This window comes from Arvicola amphibius, chromosome 11, assembly GCF_903992535.2.
Source record: "Arvicola amphibius chromosome 11, mArvAmp1.2, whole genome shotgun sequence".
Taxonomy (NCBI): domain Eukaryota; kingdom Metazoa; phylum Chordata; class Mammalia; order Rodentia; family Cricetidae; genus Arvicola; species Arvicola amphibius.
Window position 1 is genome coordinate 40,956,111 of NC_052057.2, and position 22,346 is coordinate 40,978,456.

The 22,346-nt window shown below is 40.7% G+C and overlaps 1 protein-coding gene across 1 annotated transcript in view; it reads left to right on the forward strand.

The window, feature by feature from the left end:
• Positions 1-22,346, forward strand: part of Pik3ca (phosphatidylinositol-4,5-bisphosphate 3-kinase catalytic subunit alpha) — a 75,669-nt gene that overhangs the window by 11,838 nt on the left and 41,485 nt on the right.

The following is a 22,346-nucleotide window of genomic DNA, read 5'->3' on the forward strand; positions in this document are numbered from 1 at the left end:
TGAAGAAAGATGACTATGTGGCTTGGTGTCCTTGGTGATCACTGACCTTGGACAGCTTCATCCCACATGAGGTAGAGTTAGTACTCAGCAGTTTTCAGCACATGGTAAATGACAACTGCACGTTCCATATGGATGTGTATAGTTACACTGACAATGGAAAAGTGTATTGAAATAATAAAATTATGTGTGATCGTGTTTACCTATCAGAATACACAAGCACAGATAATAGTTTGTGGTAGCCATTCAAGGCCATTCTTTACATTCTTAGGATAATTCTTACTTGGTAGTCATAAAATGCACTTAACAGACTGTTGGATTGTCTTTGCTCTTATTTTATAGTTGTCATTTTATTTGGCTTCTAAATTGTAGTCGTTGGTTTGCTTTAGTACATTAAGACATGACTTAGAAAAGAGATGAATACTGAGAAAGAAACTGGAAATTTACATTTTGGGTATAATTGTATTTCTAGGAACACCAAGAGTCAACTGAGACATTATTAGATTATGGAGTAACTACATATAAAATAATTTAAAAATCAGTAATTCTCCTTTATGATCATAATTGTTTAGAAAATATAATTTATAATGGTAAAAGAATACATGAGTTGTAGTTAAACAATCACTGTATTCAGTTCTGTGGTAGAGAGACACAGGGTATTCCTGGATGGGAAACTCAGCTATTATAAGAATCTGTTCTTCCTATTGATTTATAAGATTATCATAAGTTTCATTTAAAATGCATTTGAGAAATTAGGATAGCTCTTAATTTTGTCTGAGAGACTATAAGTAGATAAAAGAAAGATGACTTTAAGTAAAAGTCAAAACCAGCTAATTTTCCAGCTCTCTGAGGTGTCAAAGTGCACTACAGAGTTAAAATGAAAGAGTTGGGCACTGGTGTGACTGTGGCTATCCAGTTGCTCAAAAGGACCCCAGAAGTGTTATTCCATAAAAAGGACTCATCAGAAATCCAGAGGAAAAGACAAAGGTGTTTTGGAGACTAGAATATATGTAGGAGAATATACTATGAATTGAAAGTGTTTAGCAAGTAGAAAATCATATATTTTACTCTTAAATCATTGACATTTTTTCCTCTCACATCCAAATGAAAAAATTTAAAACTATAATCAAGAACTCTGCAAAAATTCAAGACACAAATGTTTAAAAATATTTTAAAATACAAACATTTTCAAAAGCTCGAAGTTTCCTTCCCTGAGGTGAATGAACAACAGACCTAGAATATGGGCTCATTACTAGGCTTCACACATGCAGGAAATGTGTTTAACCCCCAGAGGGAATGGGTGAAGCAAGCTTACTGTGCAGTAGTCCATATCCCACAGAAGGAGGTAGTCATATAAAAACTTTCATCTGGAAGACTGTTTAAAGTTGAGGTTTGAATCCTAGTACATGTAAAAAAAATATCTATTAAGAATTTCCAGTAATTTAAGGAAATGTTTTTAAGTGAATAAGGCAAAATACAAAGTTGTATGTACTATGTGTGTACAACTATAGCAAAAGAAAGGTGTTAGAGAATGGGAAGACTCAGTGGTGTCTAAAGCAGTTTGTATGTTTTCCCTCATCTGTGCTGCATTTCTGCTTCACACAGGACTTAATGCCCACAACTCAATCAGCATTTGAAGCGAGTGAACGTCTGTAATGCGCATGGAAGGGTTTTACACAGAAAGAAACAGAAGTCATTTCCGTGTGCGGGTTAGGCCATGTGGGGACTACTCAGAAAGAAGCCGCGTTAACATCAATACTTGTTCCCTAATGTCTCTGCATCTCTTCTGTGTGATCTTTTCCTGTTCAAGGTGGTAATATAGGAATGTTGTAAATTACTCTATTCTGTTTTTAAGAAGTAATATCCAATTGATTTGGGTATTATTTCTTAGAAACACCTCTTGGTCTGTCTGGTCACTTCTCAGTGTCCCCTTTACCCTGTGCTGTGTCACTGGATTACCTGACCAGACTCTGCTTTGTCCTGTTTCCATATCCATACGACTGCCAGACTTGTCCGCTTGGTAACTGGCAGAATTTCACCAGCAAGCTGTCAGAAATAGGTTTTATGGAAAGAGACACTACTTCCACAGTTGCAGTGGGCACCCTCAGCCATCAGATGTGCCAGCCTAAAGTGGCCCCAGAGGACTTACCTTGCTCCTCCTTATAGACTTCATGATAGTAACAACAGAAACTTTCTTTGCCTTTCATTTACCTGGATGTCTTTACTTTTGTCCGTTGAAGTCTTGTTATTTGCTTTAAACAAGACCTTACACGTGTAGGAAATTTTGTTAAGACATCAATTTCCCAGATCCTTGAAATTCTGACCCAACAGATCTGTAGTGGTGGGAACATGGGTCTTAGTGAGTGTCCCTTATGCAGCCTCCAGGCGAGGATGTGAAGGAAGCCAGCCTTGGAATAAGGTGCAGACTGGCCCCCACCCACTGCCGTGTGCTCATTTTTTTACCCTGGTACCATACTCCAGCTTTCTATCTAGACACCCTGAACTGTTTCAGACGCACGCACTCGGGCTTTTCTGACGTGAGTTCCTGTGGCGCTGATTCTCTTCTGTCTTGACTGCGCCTTCCTGATAGCTTGTTGACTTGGCACTCTGAATCTTGTCTGAATGTCCTGGATGCACTCAGAAGCAGACAGGCTCTCCCTTAGTGTTTCCATGGCTCTAGAATTGTTCAGTTACACTTGTTTATTTGCACATCCTCACTAGATTTAAGAGCCTCTGGAGGTTAACATTGCATTTTATCTAGAACCTTGGCTGTTTGGCATCAGATCACCACAGAGGCATTGCACGGCAAGTGTTTGCTCAGGAAGGAAAATGAAGTCTGGAGAAATTATCTGCTTAGTTCCCAGATTTTTAAGTATAGGGCCGTGAACACAAGACACATAACTTCTGATTTCAGTCTTTACAGGAAACATAGCAAGATTTTTCTTACTTTTTGAGGCATTTTTCTTGTGGCTGACAGATAGTGTATCTTCTATTTTGTTTGAATGGGAGATATTTTCTTCATCATCATGGTTTGTAAAATAATGCTTATTGCTCTGGGGTGGGAACTGACTGTTGAATGATACTAAACTGATTGTCTGCTACTCTCACATTTGGCCTTCTCTCCTCTGCCTGTAATGTGTGTTTGTTTCTTTGGCAGAGCAGGCTGTGTACTCACTAGTGGGTTCTTCAAAATACTTGCTTAATCTGAGCTAAAATATTTATGTAGGAAATCTCTTATTCTCTAGCAAAAGCTTTTCTGTGTGTAAGTTTTCAGTGGACATCCAGATCCTGGTTTCTGAAACTTAGCTGTGTAACCTGGCTGAAGACTTAGTTCTTAAGGTGTTGATGGAAACCAGTGGCCAGCTGTAGACTGAGATCCTAGGAACTGTAGAGGACATATAGCTGAGCTTCACACCAAATGTTAACAATGCAACATTTAGTAGCATCTGTTCTTTTAAAAGAAACAGTTTGGATAATTGGAATCATCTTATAATATCCTTATACCCAGCTGTCAACTTTTTCTGCCAATATTTCTTGAACCAAAACCAAGAAAATGAAAGTTAGGGTCCCATATTTTGAAATAAGCCAAACACTGAAAAATTACTCTATCTTAAAAGATTTCCAAAAAAGCTCCTCAGCACCTAGAAAGATTCATAAAAAGCGGGTATCTATCTGTTAACCCTTTCCAATACTAAGCTGCAATACAAACTTTAGAAAACCATGGGAGTGGCCTGGGGAGCTGATCCAGTCCATCCAGCACTTGTAGTCTAAGTGTGTCGACATAGGCTGAGTCCCAGAACCCTTGTGAAAAGCAATACAATGTGATGCAGTAATCCTAGAGCTGGGGAGGTGGAGACAGGAGAACCCTTGAGACTGACTCATTTGGCCTGTCTCGGTAGCCACTTGGTGAACTCCAGTGAAGCCAAAGACCTGTCTCAAAAAAAAAAAAAAAAAAAAAAAAAGAAAGAAAAGAAAAAAGATGAAGAGAGATTGAGAAAGACACGCAGCATTAACCTCTGGCTTCCACATGTACAGGCTTCCACATACCTGCAAGTGTACATACACCCACATGGACACACGTACATCACACCACCGTGCATGCAAAAATACATAAACTAATAAACTCATTTGAGAAACAGAAATGCTACTATTAGTAGCCACTGGACTTGAGGGTTATTAAAGTCAATGTGAACATTCTAATCCCAGTTTTAAACATTCTACTCTTTTCTTTTTCAGTTTTTGTTTGCTTGCTTTTTGTTTTTGTTTTGTTGTTGTTGTTTTGTTTTGAGACAGGGTCTTGCTGCCCTAGAAGTTGCTACATAGAACAGGCTAGCCTTGAGCTCATAGAGTTCATAGATGTGCCTCTGCCCCCTGAGTGCTGAGGTTAAGGTATCTGCCATAACATCCAACCCTCTACTGTTTCTAAATCTTTGAAATTTTATTGCTGTGTGTATGGTGTGTGCATGTGTGCACCATGTGTAGAGTGGTCAGAGGACGGCTTTGTGGAGTCGCTCCTTTCATCTTTACCTGGAATTCCGGGCTGAACTCCTAATTGCTTCCTGTGTTAGACTATATTAGTTATGCCCAGTTCTTCCTTCCCAGTCCTCTGACAGTTACTTGTTATGCTGACAAGAACTGGTGACATTTTGTTTTATACCCTTTCTGAACTCTCGGTTTTGATTATAAGTAGATTTTAATAGTTGAACTAGTAGTGTTTATGTCTGTGTGTAACTGTTAATGGGTTTGTCCTCTGTACCACATGGGACATCGCAGTAGTCTTCTTCACAGTCATGTCTTAGGTTTATCTTTTCATGCATACTACATAGAGCTCAAAACTGCTGTTTTCTTCATTTGAAGTATGATCTTATATAATTTTGGGGCACTTTCCTCCTAAAATCTCCACTTATTTGCCTTTTTCTTATTATGAAAATCACACACATTCTTCAACACATCCTTAATGCTACCTGACTCTAATCAGAACTTCTGTTCTTTCTGAACATTTTCTACTTCAGTCACACAGATTCCATTCTCTCTGTCTTCTAGTTTGGACGTACTGCCTCTTATAATTAATGTGAAATGTTGTCGCCTTTCTCCATTATTTACGTAGGCTGTTGTTCACTGTGTTGGTTTCCACTAGTCCCCGTGTGTGGGATCTCTCTACCTCCTAGCCTCCCCCTTTAATTAACTGTAGTCATTTTCTGACTAAGCCTGGGGATTGGCTCAGGGGAAGAAAAGCTTTGTGAACCTGATTGTCCAGAAATACCTTCTTCATTTTTCCTTTCCTCGTGATAGTTTTGTAGGCATAAAATTCCTTGTCCTGCTATTTTCCAACAGGTTTTCATCACAGCAGTCTTCTGCTCTGTTGCTGCCAATCAAGTCTTTGCTTGTTATGTGTCCTCTAGAAGATATGTTATTTATTGTCTAGTCTAGTTCCCTTTTGTTCCACAGTGCCTTTCTCTTTAATGCCCTTCCACCAGTCTTACCTTTTGGAGATCCAGGGAATAATGAGTGTTTGGTCAAGGCTTTTATTTATTTCCTTGAGGTTGGGGTGTCCTCAAAGGCTTTTAATTTGACAAATTTGTGAATGTGTAAAGATGACATTTTTGATTTGCATCACATTTGCATCACTTTTCTGTGAGTGCTCAGTGCACGCTCTCGTGTCTCTATTCACAGTTCCTGCTTCTGCCAGCCATGACAGCCAGACAGCTTTTACCTGTCTGTATTTTGTTTCCCTTTAGTGTGTCCTCGTGTGCATTTGTCACTTACTTTAGTTTTATTTAGGAAGATCTTTTTCATGCATATTGAAAAACATTATCTCATGTTTTCTTACAAATTAATTTGTAAAGTTAAATGTAAAAACATCCCTTTTTTCATATTTTGAAATAGTCTCACACTATAGTCCTGGTTGTCCTACCAAGCTGTTATGGTTACAAACACAACCCACCACGTAGGGCCTTCTGTGTTACTTTGCAGCACCCTGTTTATTCATTTGCTTGTTATATGGTAGCCCTGGCTGGCCTGGTATTTGTTATATAACCCAGGCTAGCCTTTAATTGTTGGTGAGCTTCCTGTCTTAGACTCTTGAGTGCTGGCATTAGAGGCATACAATTCTTCATTCTAAGGTAGTAAAAATTCAGCTGTGGCACTTCTACCCAAGCCAGTAATCAATAAATAGTTCTGTTGCTTCAGTTAGAGATTCTGCTTCCTGGATCTACATGGAATATAACATAATATACTGTGTGTGTGTGTGAGAGAGAGAGAGACAGAGACAGAGGCAGAGAGACAAAGAGACAGACAGAGAGAGAGGGAGGAGGGCTTTACAATACGTTAAAGCTGATTTCTCAGTTGACTTCAGACATTTGTTGTATTAAGCATTATTGTGAAACTTCTTGAACTTTTAGAGATTGACATAAACAATACACACTCACCACTGCACACAAGCCTCACTTAAAGCATAAATTTATCCTAAAGAACTGGTAAATCTAATGGCTCTATGGCTTTATGACACACACACACACACGCGCGCGCGCGCACACACACACACACACACACACACCCTTAGTAAAATAGGAATAGAAAGCCATTTCTGGACTTTTTTTTTTTTTTTTTTTTTTTTGGTTTTTCGAGACAGGGTTTCTCTGTAGCTTTGGAGCCTGTCCTGGAACTAGCTCTTGTAGACCAGGCTGGTCTTGAACTCACAGAGATCCGCCTGCCTCTGCCTCCCGAGTGCTGGGATTAAAGGCGTGCACCACCACCGCCCGGCTCAGGACTTCTTATATGATAGGTGATTCAGATCAGAAGACACAAATTCCTGTAAGCAGTGTAAATAAGAACAACTAGCAACAGTGTTTGCATTCATATACAGTGTTAATTTAGTCAAGTTAGAAATTAATCATTATTTATAGATGTTCCTTCCCATGTCCATCCCTGTCTTGTTGACTGTTTTGTTGTTGTTGTTGTTTCTTGAAAGAGAAGAAGACTTTATTGAAGATTTTTATGTTAGGGAAGGGAGAACAAACTGAGTTTGAGACCGATGGTAGGAGAGTTTCTAAACTGGTGAGAATGTACTGAAGGATTTTTAGAGTCAGGCTGTTCAATGTGATTAGGCCATCCATGTCTGTTAACTGACAATTTGGGGAGTTAGTCTTCTGTTTTCCCACACCACACAGGCAAAGATTAATTTGGGGTCCTCTATTCCTCAATGACTCCATTTCAAAGAAATGGCTCATGGGCCCTTTGTCAAGCTAAGAGAAAATGTGAAATTTTCCCACTGCCTGGGTACTATTGCTTCCAGCTAGCCTGAGAGAGGCTAGTCCACATACATTAACATTATTACAAGCTCTGTTCTGTTAAGACTTTAAGTTTCATATACGTGCATGTGTGTGACTGTATGACTCATGTGTGCTAGTGCCTGCAAGGGCAGAGGTATCAGAGCCCCTGCAGCTGGAGCTCCATGTGCCTGTGAGATGCCCACCGTGGATACAGGGGACCAATCTCAGATCTCAGCTACTGAGCGACCCTCTCTCCAGCTCTCTATTACTCTCTTTTAAGCCAAGAAGTCAGGTTATGATTTTTAAATTCACTTCCTTGTTCTGAGCATAACTGTTGTTATTCTACCGGGAACTATTGGCTGGCACAGTGCCTATACCCTGAACACACCTCCTTTTGCTGCCCCAAGTTATCTGGACTTTTCCTTTCCTTATCTCCGTTTATGAGATTATTTAGAGAAATAAATCCATAAAGAGTCACCCTTTCTAATTAAAGAGCAAAGTGCTGGGTGGCTAGAGAGATTTAGGTTGTTCCAGAGTCCAACCCTGTTTTCCTACCTGAATCAACTGATTGACATTCAAGCCCCACCTTTGCCCACTCCCTCAAAACTCACCATGAATGACTGACAAGCTGTGACTCAGCTGCAGAGGTCTGAAACCGTGCTGTCCTTAATGACTTCCTGCCCTTCCTCCTCTAAGGGGCGTCTGGCAATAAACCATTTCACATTTTTTGAAAATGAAAGACTCATTCTCAGATAAGAGATCTAATAATCAATCAATACTTCATTGGGGACAAATACAGCTATTTAAGACACAATTTTTTTTAGGTTCCCAGTCCCTGATGAACTGCATTGTATACCCTTTTATAAAGTCTGGTTCCATAATCCTACAAATTGTTATTGCCCTGGTATTGTTAACAATAAATTATAATATTTTTAAAATAATGTTTTTAACTGTAATAACTGACTATGCTGACATTAACCTGAGGGATAGGCCAGTGCTTGTGAACCTTGAATGTAATCATCCAGGGGTCTTTGCAGACAAGCATGCTTGCTCTGACTCAGCAGTGTCGTGAGAGTGGAGGGAGAAGCCTGTAGGCTAGCTTATCATTCCAGCTCCTCTCTGCTGCTGTGATAAAATACTATGACAAAAAGGAACTCTGTGGAGGAAAAGCTTCATTTCTTCTCACACTACCCAGCTAACTAACAAGGACACCTACATAAAAGCATTACTCAGAAAATACACAGGGGTTACACCAGGACTATTTTTTGTAATTTATCCTTACAGTAAAATAAATGCATGAGTACGCATTAACTGAAGCTAGTACACAAGAGCTGCACTTTGAATTGAACATTCTACAATGCTGATTAACTAATTAACTGATTGTAGCTGGAATGGTTAGAGAGAGTTTGAATGTTGCAGACCAAGATCCATTGTATCATGCGTTATGTAAGCCCATCTCAATGTGTGATCTAACATCCTTGGGGTGTACAGACCAACCCAAAGGCTAATAATGACATCAGATTGCATCTGAGATCTACAACAGAAATTTCTCACTTTGCTGTACCCACTTGCCTTAAGTTTCTACCAGTGTATTTAAAAAGTCTATGGATTTATGAACTATTCCATTATTCTGATACTATAAAAATGTCATGAAACCACATAGGCACGTGGATTTGGGCATAATCTGCATCACTGGGTTCCTTGGCCATGGTCACCCATGTTTGGTTTTAGAATGAACTACCTTTTACTCCCTTTGAAGTGAGACCTGTATGTTTTGTATCAACATAAAAAGAGAATTAAAATAAACCATATTTATGTGATACTAAATATTAAAAGAGATGTGGAATCATGGGGGAATTTTTGTTGTCTTTTAGTCTGTCTTTGTAAATCTCATAATATTTCCTTAATTTTTTTCTAGATGAGCAAACTTTTTCTCATTTTCTTTCACCTTTCTTTTCTTTTCCTTTTCTGTTTTTTGGTTTGTTTGTTTTTTTTTGTTGTTGTTGTTGTTACAGGGTTTTACTGTGTGTATACCTGCTAGCCTTAGGATCCCAGAGATTGTTCTACCTGTAGGCCTGCAGATTGCTCAGTTAAAGGCTTATGCTACCATACCGGGCCCCAACAATCTATTTTGAAAATAAAACTTTTTCTTTCTTCTTTTAAGGGTCATTTTCAGTCCTGAACAATGTCTCAGCAGTTAAGAACTCTTTCTGGGTTCAATTTCCATTACCTGCACAAAGGCTCACAACCATCAGTACTCTAATTTTAGGGAATCTAATACCTTCTTTTACTCTCTGTGGGCAGCTGGTAAACACAATGAACATATACACATGCAGGCAAACACTCATACTCATACACAAAATAAATTTAAATTTTAAAAATTTTAGGAGGAGGCTGGAGAGATGGCTCAGAGGTTAAGAGCACCGCCCGCTCTTCCAAAGATCCTGAGTTCAATTCCCAGCAACCACATGGTGTGGCTCACAACCATCTGTAATGAGGTGTGGTGTCCTCTTCTGGCCTGCAGGCGTAAACACAGACAGAATATTGTATACATAATAAACAAACAAACAAACATTAAAAAATTAAAATTTTAGAAAAAAAAAGAGTCATAGTGAGTTTTAATAGCAAGACCTGGTAAGGCTCCTCAATACAACAAGCAGGCCAAATACAGTGAACATCACGGGTAATACCAGGTGTGGAGAAGGAGATTAAAGTGGGGTGGCAGGCAGGGAATCTGAACACACTGTCATCCCATTATGTGGGAGGCTGAGGAAGATCTCCAGTTCAGTCATCACAGGCTAGACATCAAGTCCAAAGTAAGCCAGGGGTACACAGCTAGATACTGTCTCAAAATAAAAATATATATTAATCAGAAAAACAGAGGTAGACACTGGCGTGATCATGGTGAATTCATACGTCCTTGTTTCTCCAGTTCTCAAAGGAAAGCTCCAGCACTGCTCCGTCTGCTCTTTTATATCCTCCCCAAAGTATAGGCAATGTGATGGTTAAGTTTAGGAAGAAATTCTAGTAGGGGAACAAAAACATATATTTATTTTCATATACATTTAAACTCAGATCTTGTTTATTAGGATATTTTAGTGTATTTTTAAAATTTTTTATTTTATGGGTAAGGTGTTTTGCCTGTGTTCATGTCTGTGTGCTTGCAGCATGTGTTCTTGTTGCCTACAGAAACCAAAAGAGAGCATCTAATCTGGAATTGGAGTTACAGAGAGCTGTGAGCTGTCGCACTGTTGCTGGGGCCTCACCTAGAAGAGCAGCCAGTATCCTTAACTCCTCAGCCAGCTTTCTGACTCCAGTCCTGGGCCTGGATAGAAGAGGACAAGTTATCAGCTAGCACGTCACGCCAGTGTCTTGTCCAGTCTTTTCAGTAGAGTCCTTGTTCCCATCTGTCCTAGGGTTCCAAAAAGCAGCTTGGGGGGGAGGAAAGGGTTTAGTTCAGCTCACACTTCCACATCACAGTCATCGTTGAAGTGCAAGGCACAAACTCAAACGGGTAGGGTCTGGAGGCAAGAACTGAAGCAGAAGCTGCTTCCTAGTTTGCTCTTCCTTGCTTTCTCAACCTACATTCCCCACAGCGTCCAGGACCACCAGCTCAGGCAGTTCCACTCACAGTGAGTTCATCAATGGTTAATCAAGAAAATGCCCTGCAGACTGGCCCCTGAGCCAGTCGGTTGCGGACATTTCTCAGAATGAATCTAACTTGTGTCAAGTTGACATAAAACTGGCTAGTACTAGTACACAGTAAGAAACCCCAGAGCGCCGTCTTTGCTGTCTTTATGCCTGATCGCTTCCCTCAGAACCATCTATTAAACACCAGTTAACAGCACTCAGGTTTTTCTAGCCAGTATCTCTAGACCTCTGAATCCCTCCCACAAACCACTTCCAAAAAGCCTGGGCCACAAGTTGTGTAACTATTTCGAGATTGAAACATTTCATCCTGCAGGGAAGCTCTTAAACAGGAAGATAAACATTTCAAAGGAGAAGTCCCTAAAACTGACCAGATTTACTAGGTCCCTCCTTGCCAGAGTAAGCAATAACAGCTAAGAGTCCCTCTCAGACAAGCCAAGCTGAAAGAAGACTCTTGAGACCAGACCATCTGCCTGGAAGAAACAGAAACCAGCGCGCTTCCAGGAAGAGGGTTAGACCAACTGAGGCACCGGAAAAGTACAATTTGCAGTCTCTTGAGCTTGCCTGTGGGCTGTGCCATGTACTCTGGGTTCCCAGCTTTGTGAGCTGTCACCCATGCTGAAGTGGGCATTGGTGATGAAACTGTCTTTGAGTCATTTCTGCTCCTGATAGTAACCCCTCACCCATTGTCCTGTAAGAAATCCTTAATTCCTGTGAGTAACCCTAATACAATTAATTGGTTCCCCAAATTGGACTTTGATGGTATCTTCACTTTGGTCTGTTGTGAGATCCCTGTCTGGGGTGGGTAGGTGTGTATGTTGCATGTCTAGGAGTTTTGTCATACAATATTGTGTGATTAGGTGGTCTGTCAAGGACCTCACTTTATGATACCATCATGAATCTATCCTTTGTCAGTTTGGCACCCAAAATGTCTTTTTATACCATACTTATTCTCCAAATAAAGACTGTAGCACGTTAAAGTTAATATAAGAATTCCCCGTGTGCTGCCAATAGAATCATTCTCCTTCTTCCAAATGACTTGCATGGTTTGCCAAAGGGTCCTCACTCTTGTGTGACATCTCCTAACACTTGATAATGTATATTTAGCAACTCTTAGGTACTTATCTTAACACTTAGGTGTTCATCAGTGTCTGCCGGTACATGATAAAGCAACAAGAAAAGATCTGCCTAATGTATGTGTATGTATGCACAAACATTCTTAACAAAATGGGAGGTAAGAACTAGGCATGGTGGTACACACCTTTTTAGTCCCAGCACCTAGGAAACAGAAGCAGGCAGATCTCTTATGAGCCTGATGTAGGACAGCCAAGACTCCATAGAGAGACCCAGTATCAAAATAAAAACAAGCCGGGCGGTGATGGCGCACGCCTTTAATCCCAGCACTCGGGAGGCAGAGGCAGGCGGATCTCTGAGTTCGAGGCCAGCCTGGTCTACAAGAGCTAGTTCCAGGACAGGCTCTAGAAACTACAGGGAAACCCTGTCTCAAAAAAACCAAAAGAAAAAAAAAAACAAAAAAAAAAAATGAGAGACAAATACTCTTAACACAGACATCCTCATTTCTGTAGCCAGTCACATGGCCAGAGTTCCTATGTCTGACTTCTGATGTGTATATTTTCCTGCGGAAGTTTTCTGTTCACCTCTGTTAGAAAGGGCAACTACAAAGCCGGGCGGTACAACTATTAAAGCCGCACGCCTTTAATCCCAGCACTTGGGAGGCAGAGGCAGGCGAATCTCTGAGTTCAAGGCCAGCCTGGTCTACAAGAGCTAGTTCCAGGACAGGCTCTAGAAACTACAGGGAAACCCTGTCTCGAAAAACCAAAAAAAAAAAAAAAAAAAAAGGAAAGAAAGAAAGGGCAACTACAGACCAAAGAAACAGTTCCATCCTCTTTCGGCTAGTGCTGAGCCAGTGAGTTTACTGAGGTTGTTTACAGGAGTATACAGGAGGCTGAGGTAAGAAGGCCACCAAAAGCTCAAGACCACTCTGGGCTACAGAGTAATTTCAAGACCATTGTCTACATAGTGAGACCATGCCTCCGGAAAGTAAGTAAGTAAAAATAAAATAGGAATTTTGTTGTCATGTCTCCCAAAGAGTTTCAGTCTCCAACAACAGTCTGAGAGCTATCTTTCTAACATCTGGACTTTCTCAAGCTTAATTTGACCTCAGTCAGATAAAAATGGGACTGGGACACTGTTTGAAGTTACTGTTTTCTCCAACTTGCTGACTAAGTTTCTTCTTCTGTAATCTGTATTTGTAACTTTTTTTTCCCCTAGTCTGTATTGGTTTTTGGAGCAGCTGTAAGTTGCGGGCCTTTGGTACATGTGCTGCAGTATGTGTTTTCCCAGGGCCCAAGAGATTTTTCACATGGGTTTATAGTACTTTTACCAGACCACAGGTTTTGACTTTTAATCATTAGTAAAATTGTTTATCCTTTGGTCTTAATATATAAACCATAGCTTTTCTTTTATAAACAGTAGCCAATTATATAAGATAATAGAGGATAGGAATCAATCACAAAATCAACAAATTTTGCACCTAGAAATAAACTTAGGTCACAGCTGAACATATATGAAGAGATCTTTTTCACCGGGCGTGGTGGCACACACCTGTTATCCCACTCTTGGGAGGTAGAGTTAGACTGACGAGAAGGTCATGCCAGCCTGGGCTACATGTAGGTAGCCCTTGGACACTAACTACAGTGGCTTAAAAAAAAAATCCCAAGGGGGGTAAAGAGATGACTCAGTGGTTAAGAGCACTGGCTGGTCTTCCAGAGGGGCAGGATTTGATTTCCATCAACACATGGTGGTTTACAATCACCTGTAACTTGAGTTCTATGGAATCTGATGCCGCCTTCTGGTCTATGTGGACCAGGCACACAGGTGGTGCAGAGACATGCATCCAGGCAAAACACCCATTCACATAAAATTTTTTTAAATTGTTTTTAACTACCGAAGAAAACTTAGATAAGTGGAAATGTAAACTTGGCTAGTAAACTGCTATGTTAAAGCAGTCAGTCTAGGCTGGAGAAATAGCTCAGAGGTTAAGAAATGTGATGCTCTTCCTTCTAGAAGACCCAAGCTTGCTTCCCAGTATGTGTGTCAAGTGGCTCACAACCTACCTGTAACTCCAACTCCAGGGGCATCTCATGCAGGGCCCTCTTCAGGTGCCTGCAGTTAGAGGCGAGTTGTGTGCTCACATGAACACACAAACACGCACACACACATACAATTTTTTTTAAATCTTAAATCTGTTTTCCTTAAATGGCTACAAATATTCTCACTTGAAGTGTCAACTGGTTCTGCTTGGTCTTTGTCTCTGCATGTAGCAAAGCCTTTCTGCAGCTTATCTGGACAAGACGTGGTATTCACATGGAAGCTGAGTACAATTCTCATGGTAGCAGATGACAATAGAGATGGAAGGAAGATGGTTCCTGTTTCCACAATAGAGAAAACTGCAAAAGGGAAAGGTGGCCCCAGGAAGACTAGAGCTCAGGTGTGCTGAGAAGGGCTGGTGATGCTTGAGTCTACACCCTGCTCAGTAAGAATGTACTTTAGGTGAGAACTGAGTAATTAGACACCAGTTTCAGCCAGCACTTGTAGTGACACCACTGGAAATGAACTGGGAAGGGGAGGGACTGAGTACTGTGCCTTCAGGGATTTTCTGCCTTAGTTTACCCCACCTGCCCAAGGAGAGGAGTCATACTCATTCTCTGCCTGTCAAAAAGCCTTTTCCTTCTTTGAAAACATAGTGTGTGCACACACGAATACTTGACAGAGCAGCTTTTGGAAGGGTTTGTTTGTGCTCACCCTTTGAGGGTGTATGTCCATCATGGGGAAAGATCACGATGGCAGGAGATTGAGGCAGCTGGTCCCATTGTATCTGCAGTCAGGAAGCAGAGAGGTTGTTGCTAGTTCTCAGCTCACTTCTTTTTATTCAGGTTGGGTAGCCCAGCCCTGCAATGCACTTTTAGCACAGGTTTTTCCCTGTCAGTTAATCTAATCTAGAAAACCCCCTCACTAGACGCTAGTTTCTATAGTGATCCTAGATTCTTTCAAGTTGACAAATAAGGTTAATAGTCAAATACGCTTTATTCTATGATCACCATATTTTACTTTATGGATTGTGAGATAATAAAAACTGGAACTCTACATAAAAATATTGCCCCCTTCTCCAACTTTGCCTGACACTATTTTTGTTTTTTGAGATGTTGGGATCCTTTTGGTTCCTTCTTACAGAGACATGTCACCTTGGCTGGCCCTCGGTAGACTAGACTAACTGAACTCAAAGAGATCCACCTGTCTCTGCCTCCCAAATACTGGATTAAAGGTGTGCGCCCAGAATCCAGCAATATTCTTTTAGAATTATTTAAAGAATGGTTGCTGAATTAGGGACAGGTTACTTCTCCAGGAAGAACTCTTTCTGACCTAGTAGAGATAGAGAACAGTGAAAATACGAATAACAAGGGCCAGGATGTATCTCAGCAGCGGAGCTGGCTTATGTGAAGCCTTGGGCTCTGCCTTGGAGACTGAGGATGTGGTTGGCTGTGGCGTGCCTTTGTGGAGTCAGCCTGAGGCGGAGGACGTCCCAAAGTGGTACTGTACTTGGACTTTCTGCTGGAAAGTCAGGTAGGGCTTGAGCAGCTTTGCTTTTCATTACGCCAAGTGCCTTTCAGACCTCTTTCATTTATGAAGGTTCTTTAAAACGAAACATAGGAAACTGTTGTTTGTGTTGGTGCTGGGGATGAACGCGGGACTGGCCACATGCATTGCCCAGGTGTCTAAAGCACTGTGCCAGAAGCTTAGTTAACAACAGCTCCCCTCCTGACCTGGTCCCTACAGAGGTGAACAGCTAACACTGTGGAAATGAGTGCTTAACTTGACAGTGTTTTGCATGTGAGTCGTGGGGGCTTTGTAATATGTGCTCAGATAGGGATAAGAGCCGGAATTGTCCTAGAAAGATGACATCCTGACAGGACAAAAGAGCAGCTCTGAAAATAGCTAGGCTAAGGTCATCTTCCTGCCACCATACACCAATACAGACAACAGCTCTGAAAGTTTTGGAGTGTGTGACAGAGAGTAGAAACATTTTGTTCCTCTTGTTCAGGAGAGGAATTTCTAAGCTAAATTGTTGGTTTCGATACTAAGATTTATAGTCTCACCCAAGTTTTTCTTTTTCTTTCTTTTTTTTTTCACTCTGGGGCTAATGACTCATGTTCTGAGAATTGTGCTTTTGTGGGAACTAAAGCACAGTCGTAAATACAGCCCTGTCATTTGGGCGTCTGAGATAGGATAGCTTATTGTGGGTAGTCTAGTGATGGGTGGTATAGATGCAGCTGTAATAAAGAAACCAGGGCGGTGCGCGTTAGCTGATAGTAAGGGACATTCAACTTCTGTTTTGTTGTACTAGAAGTGAACCCAGAGCCTTGAGCCCATAAAACAAGAGCTCTTATCACTGAGACATGTTTTGGAAATCAAATTGGGAATACTTTCAAGTATTTGTGTGTGTGTGTGTATCCTTTTTCCTTACGTGCTTTAAACTTGGTGTGGTTATCAAATGATGATGGCACACGTGGTCTGTCAGGTCACACAGACCATTAGTACTGACTAGGGGAAGTTGAGCAGTTTCGGTTTAGCTTTCCTCGTATAGATAAAGGAAGGGTAATGCAGGCACCAGGATGTATACTCCCTAGATTTTAACCCCATCAAGATAGTTCATTGCACACTCACCCCGTGATTACTGAATTGGGTGTGTGCGTGTAAGTCTGTGCCACTGTTCATTCAACTTGTTCACCTTATTCTTTGCATCATTTTCTTTTTGAGTTACTCTTTTTCTTAGAGAAGACATAACTTCTTAAAGATCTTAAGTCTCCTGTACCTTATTTTAAATTCAGAAAAAGTTGGCTGATGAGTTGTAATAGGAGAAGGAATTGGGATAATAGCATAGTGGCATGGTAAATTAGCCTGCTGAAATGGTTTTGTCATATGGCGGATTTTATGAGCACACACTTTAACTTACAGTTCAGTTAACAATCTGCTTCAGTTTGTCCGCTGAGGATGTGAGACATCAGTCAGTAAAGATGGAAGTATCCTACTAGTATCACCCTAGTGACAATGCTTGCTGGTAGCTCCACCAGTTCACCATTTTCATTGCTTCTTTAAGATACAGGAACTGTCATTTCGAAGTAATTGGTTCATTATGCATTAACAAGTTAAAAAACAAAACCCAAGAAACATTTAAAAGGGGAAATAAAGACTTGGCGGTTAGTTAAATAAACATGTTTTGAATGTCTTGTTCATCATGCACATTGTATAGTGGTGGTTGTTTTTTAAATCCTAATCTTGTAAGTCTCTGACATTGTTGGCCGCTGTTATTCATAGAACTTCTCACGCCTTGGCTGTGTGGTGCTTATGCTAAAAGTAAGTCCCTTCTCCTGATTGCACTTTTGGGAACTGTCTGTTGCTTTGCTTGCCAGTCTCCCTCCATCACATCACATTTTGCTCTAATGAAATGCTCAAGGATAAAAGTGGGCCACTAGTTGATCACTAGTTGTTTATAGTTGAGTTTTTAGTTATTACTGTGATAATCTTCTGTCACTGCCAGGAAATGAGGCAGATGGTAGGCAATTAAATCAGAATACGTTATCAGAGAAATTTTGTAGTATTATTTTGTTCTAGCTTAATCTCATCTCACACTCATTCATGATCCTCCTGCCTTAGACTTTTGGAATTGCAGGCATTTACCAATACACCTTGGCCAAAAGAGAGAACAATTTTAAGAAATACATAGTATTGTTATTAATTCTTGGAAATTTTCATGCAGGCATGCAATATATTTTTGTCTGTGTGAGGATGTTGGATCCTCTGGAACTGGAGCTACAGACAGTTGTGAGCTGCCGTGTGGGTGCTGGGAATTGAACCCAGGTCCTTTGGAAGATCAGCCAGTGTTCTTAGCCACTGAGCCATCCATACAGTGTATTTTGATCATATTCATCCCATATTCCTTCCAGACCCCATACCTAATACCCCAGACTTTTTCAGTTTCAAGTCTTCTTTTCGAGCGGTGGTTTTTTTTTGTTTTGTTTTTTTTTTTGTTGTTGTTGTTTTTTTTTTTTTTTTGAAACAGGGTTTCTCAGTATAGCCCTGACTACCCTGGAACTCACTCTATAGACCAGTCTGGCCTTGTCTCACAGAGCTCTGCCTGCCTCTGGCTCTCAAGTGCTGGGTTTAAAAGCGTGTATCACCACTCCCAACCAAGTCTCTTCTTTTAGATAACTTAGTAAATTTATTTTGTGCTGCCCATACTGCCCATACACTCACGAGTATGGGACCATCTATTAGAGCATGGTCTACTTACGAGGGTATTACCCCTTTAATGACAACTGACTCTTCCCTCCCCAAGAAGCTATCAAGTGTCAATAACTACTCAGCTAGGAGGGAAACTTGTAAGTCCCTCTCCCCTCTTCTGTAATGTTTACCCATCTGGACTTGTGCAGTCACCACAACTGTTCATGAGTTCAGCTGGCCTATCATGTTCAGATGACACTGACTTGGTTCTCTTTGAACTCTGTCTCTTAGAGTGTTTCTGCTCTCTATCATATAGATGTCTCATGTGTGAGTGAGCATGTATTCTCTACATGTTACCATTTGTGAATTTCTACACTAACCACTGCCCACTACACAAATAAACTTCACAGAAGGTCTGCGAAGTGCACTAACCTGTGGGTATGAGAAATACCAGTTTAGAGGGCAGTTTGATAGGAGGTACATTAACAAAATAATAGTATTAGCTTCACTCCTGGTATTATGAGCTCCCCAGCTATGGTTTCTTAGCTGGGTTTATTTATAGGCCCAGACATGCATTTCCTCTTCTAGAATGAGCCTTATGTTAATCAGGAAGCAGTTGGTTGCTTATGCCTATAACATTTGTGCCACTGTTGAGCCCATAGACATGTTTTATTACACTAGTCATTATTGTGGTTTACAAGATTCACAGGGAAGATTATTTATGACCTTTCTCTCTTAGGAGCCTATATAGCACCTTCCAGTATTTTGAGAACTAGCCAGCAAAGAAGAAGCTTCCTCGTCAGTATTAATTTGATTTCTCCTTGTCTTGTGCCAAAGTGTGCAGTGTCTTCAATAATAAGGGCATACCGTTATGAACTGGTAAGCCACCAAGAATACTGGTACTAGTCTGTACAATTTTAAGGGTCTCCAGGACACTTGTGACCAACAGCTCAAAGGGAGGTACCCATCCATACTTTTCACTTGGAAACCTGTGGGTTCTGGAAAGGAGCATTGTACCCTACATAAGGAAACCCCAAATGGACTCTTTTATATGAATATGTGTGTGAATATATATGCATGTTTATATGTATAAAATTTAGGATGTTTGTAAGATAGGTTTCCTATGACTGAAAATTGGTTTTCAAAAATTTTGAAAGACTTATTTTAGATGAGTGTTTTGCCTGCATATATGTGTATACCACATGTGTGTTTGATGCCTGGGGAGGCAGAAACAGTCAGAACTAGAGTTAGGGGTGGCTGTGTGTTTTGTGGGTCTTGGGAACTGAACCCTTGATATGAGAGTAGCCAAATGGTCTTAACCACTGAGCCATCTCTCTAGCTCCCGAAAAAAGGCAGCTTTAAAACTCGGATTTCTGTTAGATTTCATGTCTTCTGTCCAGTGTTGTTACTGTGAAGAATAACTACATGAATATAAAATTTTATGCTTATCAGTATAGTCTGAAAAATGTAAAACATTTGTGTAAGTGGACCTTTATTCAATTTTGTTATCAATTGGGACTGGGAAACATTGATTTGGGTCAATATGACATGAAATGAGCAGGTTGAGACTGAACATTAAGTAGTCAGGTTCAGTGAAATAAAATGTTAGTGTAGTTTGTATTTGCCCTGTCATTTTATAAGAATGTTAGTCAATTGATAGGGCATAAGAAGGGAGAGTGTTTGAAAGGATTACAGTGTACCAGCCTCTGAGGAAATGGGTTAATAAGTACAAAGCTGAAATTGTGATTAGGATGAAAGACAACATCAAGGATAGATAAGAATCCAAGAGCTGAACATTGATGTGAAATGAGGTTCTCTGTGCTTGCAGAGCCAGAGTCCCTTGTCTCATCTGCTTCAGGATGGAGAGTTACACTGTTGTTTTCACAGAATGCCAGCAACCAGGGACTGCCCACCTGGGATGAATACAATTACAAGAGAGGGCTTCCTCCTTCGGGTTTGGGTTTATTTTGTATGTGAGTACATTAGATAGTTGTTTTGGGGCAGAAAACTACCCTGTCCTCTCTGTCAGATTGATAGACACATTTGAGAATTACTCCATATTTTTAAGCAAATCTGTTTGTTTCTGTTTTTAAAGATTGTATTTTTATGGCAGGTAAGATGGCTCAGAAGGTAAAGGCACTTGCTGCCAAGCTTAGTAATCTGAGTTCAGTACCTAGGACCCACATAGTACAAGGTTGTCCGCAGATTCTACACATATGGCTGTGAGATACTTGCATCCAGATATGTACACGAAACACATGTGCATATAATAAATAAACAAATTAGTAAAAAGATTTATTTTTATTTATAATGACAAGTATATTTGTGTTTGCATTTGTATATATGAGTGCAGTGCCCATGAATGCCAGAAGAGGGCGTTGGATTTCAGTTAGTTGCCGACTGCCTGAAGGAAGTGCTGGTAACCAAACTCAGCTCATCTGCAAAAGCTATCTGTGTTTGTAACTATCTTTGCAGCCCAACAAATCTTTATTTGAATCACTTACCAACAGGCTGTTTTCTTTTTGCAGACTTTTCCTTGGCCTGGTAGTATTGACCAACAGATCAACACTGGTCACAACAGTATAAGAGAAGATGTCATTTAGTTTTGAGAAACACTTAGGGCACTGATGTCTGAAGGTTTACTTTTCTTCCTTTTTGTCTCTGAGGGTGTGGGATTACCAGCACTTAAACCATCACTGGACTGCTATTTGTTCAACCTCAGGAAATGAGGTACTATTGGAAAGAGTGAGCTATGATGAAGCTTTCTTACTGTCCTTGGTTTTTCTCCCCAAATTTTTTTGGCTATCTGGCCAAGACCTTCTAATGGAACACGGTTACACACACACGGGTGTCTATGCTGTGTCTGGTAGGATACTTAATGAAAGTTGCTAGCTGTGTCTTCATTGAATCATGTATCTGTGGATACACAGACACACATTCATAGCAGTCAGAGGCATAGACAGGTTCAGTTGAGAAACCTATAGCTGACCCACATTTCTTTTATGGTGCATTGTTAAGGTTTTTTCATTATTAGGATCAGAACATTAATCAGAGGTGCAGACGTGCTTTTTTAATGTATATAGGTGCTAGAGCATATTACCCAAAAGGAGCAGTATTTAAATGTCCTCATCTAATGATATAAAGAGATAGGGTATCATTCTTAATGAAGAAAGACAGGAAAAATGGTATAATGCAAAGAAAAAAGGAACCTGCCCTGACTGAGGAAGTCCTAAAGATGGCAGAGCTCACTGAGGCTGGAGAAAAACTGGCCCTACTAAAACAGAAACACTGGTCGCCTCTGTCTCGGACAGGACTAGGTAACATGTATTATTCTCTCTGCTAAATAAGAATGCCATTTGAAAAGTTGGAGGTTTCCGACAAAAATCCCTCAGTCATTAGCCCTGAGGTTGAGGATTTCAGACCTGTGTTCACTTGACTTTCTGTGGACTGCTAGCTTTGCTTTGCACCTCTAGGCCTGCCTATGCACTAGGTAATGCATGCAGTTGTTCATAATCAAAAGGACTCAAAGAATTGGAGCAATAACCAAGAACAAAATGTAACGTCATTTTCCATTGAAATATTAATTATTCCTTTGGGTTCGGTGTTTTGAAAATGTAATTTACCAAATCCCATCATCCTAGTCTAAAACTGTAAGTGAACTTTCTGGAGTTGCCTGGCTTACTTTTCTGACGGGCTGTGTAAAATTAGGATGTTCTCTCTCACCTGTCTGTCTTGGTTTATTTTTCTGTTGCTTTGTCTTAATACCCCGACAATAGCTGCTTAAGGAGAGGAGGGCACCAGACCCCATTACAGATGGCTGTGAGCCACCATGTGGTTGCTGGGAATTGAACTCAGGACCTCCGGAAGAGCAGCCAGTGCTCTTAACCTCTGAGCCATCTCTCCAGCCCGCTATTTAAGGAGAAAGGTTTATTTTGTTTGGCTGGTGGTTCCATCATGGTGGGAAAGAGCATATAGGGAAGGAAAGCCTGGTGATAGACAGGAGCCAGAGGAACCTGGTCACACATCATCACCACTCGGGAAGCAGAGAGCAAACAGGAAGTGGACCAGGCTATAAAGCTGACAGGCCAACGCCAGTGGCCCACTTCCTTCAGCACACTGGAGGGCCAG